The sequence below is a fragment of the Cyprinodon variegatus genome, unplaced genomic scaffold, assembly GCF_000732505.1.
Source record: "Cyprinodon variegatus isolate N-32 unplaced genomic scaffold, C_variegatus-1.0 Scaffold409, whole genome shotgun sequence".
NCBI lineage: Eukaryota > Metazoa > Chordata > Actinopteri > Cyprinodontiformes > Cyprinodontidae > Cyprinodon > Cyprinodon variegatus.
The window spans coordinates 219,541-225,205 of NW_015150862.1; positions in this window are offsets into that span (position 1 = coordinate 219,541).

A 5,665-nucleotide genomic window follows, 5' to 3' on the forward strand; every position below is an offset into this window, starting at 1 on the left:
AATGATCATGATAATTGTGATCACAAAACATCATGGTCCAAGTCCAGTGCAGTCCAAAGGAACAACTACCATCAGTAACACACTACAACCAGAAGTACTAAAATCTTGCAGAATCCTGAGAATGTAATGTGGTCAGATGAAAGTAGGATGTCTTAGTTCAAATTCAATTGGTCTTTTTTGTCTTTTTTGGACAAGCAGTGTAAACTATGGGGTCTCAAGCATCACGCTTTCAGACTATTTTCCTGCAAAAGGGACAGTACAACTGATCCATTTGACCTCTGTCATTGTCCACAAAGGTAATGCTGCAAAGTAATTAGTTGAAAATTATAATTTTCCACTCTAATTTGCAAATGAAAGGGAAGCAAAAAGTTAGTCTGGAAGACTCATATCAGCCTCACCTGGAGCACCTGCTGATGTCCCAAGTCAAGCTTTTTTTCTGCTACCAAATACATACATACAGTAATGAATCCTAAATATTTCTGCACAATTTAGAAAATGTTTAGATTGTTTTTCCACAAACAATGCTATGAACCGAGGGAAAATGGGGTAAAACGGAGAGTAAATATATTTCCTGGAGCTCAGCCAAAAGTCCTGCTTAGATTGAACCTCTGTTTCTAGGCACATCACATTGTCTGCATCCTTCAGTCAGCTCAGTCCATTGTTCTGAGAAGTCAACAGGTGACAATGCAGCTTGTTCTCCATAGCAAGCCACCTCCAGTGAAAAAACNATTTATTTGACATTTCTGGTGGAGAATGAGTGTTTGGTTATCCAGAATCAAGCAAGATGTCTGGCCCTCACAGACCTTTAACTTAAATAGCCAAGGAGGTTGGTTTGAATAGATCAGCTGTGTGGGACAGACGTAAAAAAAATGGAAGACAAACAATACTACTAATAATTTCACTCCAGTTTATGAGAACCTGCAAGATCTTATCCCATGAGGTGAAAATGATCATGATAAACGTGATCACAAAACATCATGGTCCAAGTCCAGTGCAGTCCAAAGGAACAACTACCATCAGTAACACACTACAACCAGAAGTACTAAAATCTTGCAGAATCCTGAGAATGTAATGTGGTCAGATGAAAGTAGGATGTCTTAGTTCAAATTCAATTGGTCTTTTTTGTCTTTTTTGGACAAGCAGTGTAAACCATGGGGTCTCAAGCATCACGCTTTCAGACTATTTTCCTGCAAAAGGGACAGTACAACTGATCCATTTGACCTCTGTCATTGTCCACAAAGGTAATGCTGCAAAGTAATTAGTTGAAAATTATAATTTTCCACTCTAATTTGCAAATGAAAGGGAAGCAAAAAGTTAGTCTGGAAGACTCATATCAGCCTCACCTGGAGCACCTGCTGATGTCCCAAGTCAAGCTTTTTTTCTGCTACCAAATACATACATACAGTAATGAATCCTAAATATTTCTGCACAATTTAGAAAATGTTTAGATTGTTTTTCCACAAACAATGCTATGAACCGAGGGAAAATGGGGTAAAACGGAGAGTAAATATATTTCCTGGAGCTCAGCCAAAAGTCCTGCTTAGATTGAACCTCTGTTTCTAGGCACATCACATTGTCTGCATCCTTCAGTCAGCTCAGTCCATTGTTCTGAGAAGTCAACAGGTGACAATGCAGCTTGTTCTCCATAGCAAGCCACCTCCAGTGAAAAAACAAAACAAAAAACCCTGCTGTGCCACCGTATAGATTAATGAATTCTCCCTACAGGAAAGGCTGCTCTGTTTATAGGTATATGCTTCTTTTTAGTGTTTGGTGTATTTGTCTGCATTTTCAAGATTTATTGCTACTCGGTTTATTTCTTTCCCCCATGAGCAGGAGAAGTTTTAGAGATTCTACCTCAATCCTGACAAGGGTTTAATGGAACTTAAAAGCTACATTTAATTTGTGCTTTTTCACCATAGAATCATAATACCAACATAACTCCCATCTGTCTGCCAGGAGAGTAAAACAGCCATTTGAAATTGCTGCTTACTGCAGTGTTTCCAGTGTGGCACAGCAGGTATCGCTCTGCTTGTGGCTGCTGTATTCCATCCCTGAGTGCTGTGTAGCTGATTTATAAGTAGGAGGGGCTCCTGAGCTACGATCAGCCCATTCTCATCTAAGCTATGGCTGCCTGACAATATCCAGCTGTCCCTGATGTGCCACAGAAGGCCAATGTGGCTCATGTCAGCACTGCTAGTTTATTGCAGTTTTCACTGGGATGTAAACAAACATATATCATATATACATACATCTTCTCTAAGACAGTTACTCATAGTGGCATTTATGCAACCACACATGTAATATGTGCAAATAAAGTAAATTGTTTTGGGAAGTATATATAAAAAGAAAGACATAAACATTTTTGTCCTATCAAGGGCAATTTACCATTTAAAGAGAAAACAGTTTCTCCCTTTTTTTTATAAGAAATAATTTTCAGCATGATATTGGAACATAATTTGAGCTATATTGGCTCACATTACACGTTCAGTTCTACAGTAAGACAAGGTGATATGTTGCACAAATTCAAGCAATGAATTGTAATAAATGAGTTAATTTTTATACAAACAATCATTGTTTTCTGAAGCCTCTACAGCAGCTGCTTCTTCTACCTTATGATATAAAGAGGTTATGTCTAATCCTGATAAACTGTGAACACAACACATTTAAATCAGGCCTGACCTTCAAAACTGCTTGGACGGTATTTAAATCTGGGGACTCAGTATTGTACAACATTAAACTAAATGAGAAAAATCATCTTATAAAACCTTTTTAAGGAAAGAAATGTATTCAATATGAATCAATACCTTTCACGCTAAAAAACACGCTAAACAACACATGCTCAAGCCCCGGAAAGTGGAACTTTTTTAAGGTAAACCCCCTTTTTTATTATTAGATATACATAAAATCAAAACCTGTTAATCTTTCCATGAACTGTTTGGTTTGAAATCCTTATTGCTATCAGTTGTGGCAGTTGTTCCCTCTAAAGGTGGCACTGCTAGTTATAAGGTTTAGAAAGCAATTTAGTTTTTCAGATGAGACAGAGTTTCAATTTTGTTTTCTTGCCCAGTAAATTAAATCATTATGCGAAAACAGTTTTTTCTCTTTTTTTGTTTGACATTTTTCTGTCTTTATCACTTCAGTGTGTTCCTCCTCACTTTACTTAATGTGAGGAACTCGTTGCTGTTACAGAAACAGATAATAGTAGTACATTAGGCCTCATATTTGTAACATGAAAGCATTCCAAAGTAGAAAATGAATTCGGGAAATTTGGCAACAAGCAAAATCTGACTTACAGGTAGATGATTGCAGGTTAGAAAACTCAAGAAGAAAGATTGTATTTCTAATGTCAAACATATGCATGGTTATATTCTCATGTTTCTGCAATTTCGTTCTTAGACAGAGCGTGAAATAAAAGTGGTTTTCCGCTCTGCCAGACCGACAGTGCAGACATTTATTGATTTTACCCATTTAATGCATTCAATATATGATATTTCTACTCCACTCAGCTGAGCAACCAGACTGCCTGACATAAGCTCCTATTTCATTTGTAATGTAGATGCAGTGTGGTGTTAGCTGCCAGCACTTCAACTGAAAGAGAATGTGGGACAGCCTTTTAAATTCCTATCACATGTAGCCACGATTAAATGCACATGTTTCAGATAGTAAAGGCTTCTATTGCATTCACTTCTTTGCAGCAGAATTGTATCGACTGAAATAAACAGGTGTAAATAGACATAGCTCCAATGAAATCAAACGCTGGTTTGTGCAATTTCTGAGATTTTGAAAACAGTCAGGCTGTAAGCACAGTGGGGAAATAGGTGTAATAGAAACGAGCTTCCATCCGGAAACAACTAATGTGAGACAATTATTAGGCAAAGAGCATCTCTTAAACATCTCCATCATTTATCTCCCGCTATCACCAAGAGACGGTTAATGCTTTGTTATCACCTCAGAAGAATTCTTGTTTCAAAGCAATCACTGCACTGCACTATTCTCAAACTGAGGTGTCACTTCTCACATATCAGATTTTAATGTGCGTAAAGAGAATAACGGGGACCATAACATGAATCTAGTTCCAAGTGCTTCTGTTAATATAACATTCAAACCCATTACAGACATTATGAGCAAACCAATGCAACTAGTAAATCATTTTAATCTTGGTATATTGTTTCATTTAAATATTGATTGCTTTTTATGGTGTCTTACCTTTTCTAGGGGGTTGGGAGTTTTGGAGGATGTCAGATTCATTGTTTTGATACCAGAATAGACATGTTTGACTCGTTAAACAACACTAGTGATGATTCTTAATAAAGATATATACAAAGCTTTTTATTATTATTTTATTTTTGTCTGATTAGAGACATGAGTTTAAATATTGTGGGAGGGAAAAGTTCATTTATAGCCTCTGGGCTCCTTAGTGATTCCTAGAAACTGAGCTAGACTCATCTACACAAACATAGATGAAAGACTTTGGTACTTTGACTTTCTAAGCATTCCATTCAGTTGTGTTTTCTTTTTGTGGAATATATAATGCTCATTGTCTCAGAAGAACTTGTATAGCTTGGAATTTGCACATCTTGTCTCATTGGTAACTCACATCTGTATTTATTTTATTGGAAATCTTGTGTAATAATTCACCATATAGGAATGATGCATCATTTGCAAACATAATGACATTAATACTGTATCTAAAAAGTGTTGAATGTATCTACTGTATATCAAGCCCTTTTTACTTTGATTATCCCCCCAAAAAAGCCCCACTGCACAGTTTTATTCTGCAATCAACTAATGAGAGGAGTCCACCTACATCTAAATTAACCTCTAATCAATCCAGTGTTACAAGAGGCTTCGGAGAAGCCAGTATTCATCCAGAATATCAGGCAAAAGCCAGCCAAAGGTAGTCACCAGAGTTACAGTAGACTAAAATCCAGTGAAGGCAGTGCAAGCACAGGAGCACAGGAAGGCAAGAGGAGCACACAGGCTCTTGAACGAGGGCAGGGCTTTCACAGGAGACAGTAGGTGCATACAAGAACTAAAACATGCATCTATATTCAATATGCCACAAATCTGTCAGTTTTTTAAAAATAGAAATGCCTTACAGCTCCATAGATTACTTCCTGACATCTATGTAAACAACGAATTCTTATCAAAAAGTCATGATCGGTTTGGAGGTTCAGCCAGAGTTCTGATGAAAATTAAAAAGAGAGATAATATCTCTCCCATCCTGGCTTCTCTTTATTGGCTTCCTGTTAAATCCAGAATATAATTTAAAATCCTCCTTCTCACATATAAAGCCTTAAATGGCCAAGCTCCATCTTATATCAGATATATGATTGTTCCTTGTGTTCCTAACAGAGCACTTTGCTCTCAAACTGCAGGTTTACTAGTGGTTCCTAGAATTTCTAAAAATAGAATGGGAGGCAGATCTTTTAGTTATCAGGCTCCTCTGTGGAACCAGTTTTAGCCCGTGAGGCAAACACCCTGTCTACTTTTAAGGGTAGGCTTAAAACCTTCCTTTTTGATAAAGCTTATAGTTGGTGTGGCTCAGATTATCCTGAGCTATCTCTACAGTTATGCTGCTATAGGCTTAGACTTCTGGAGGACAAAGGGAGCCCATTTCATAATTCTGCTTCATTCTATCTCTATTCTCCCCCTCTGTTGAATC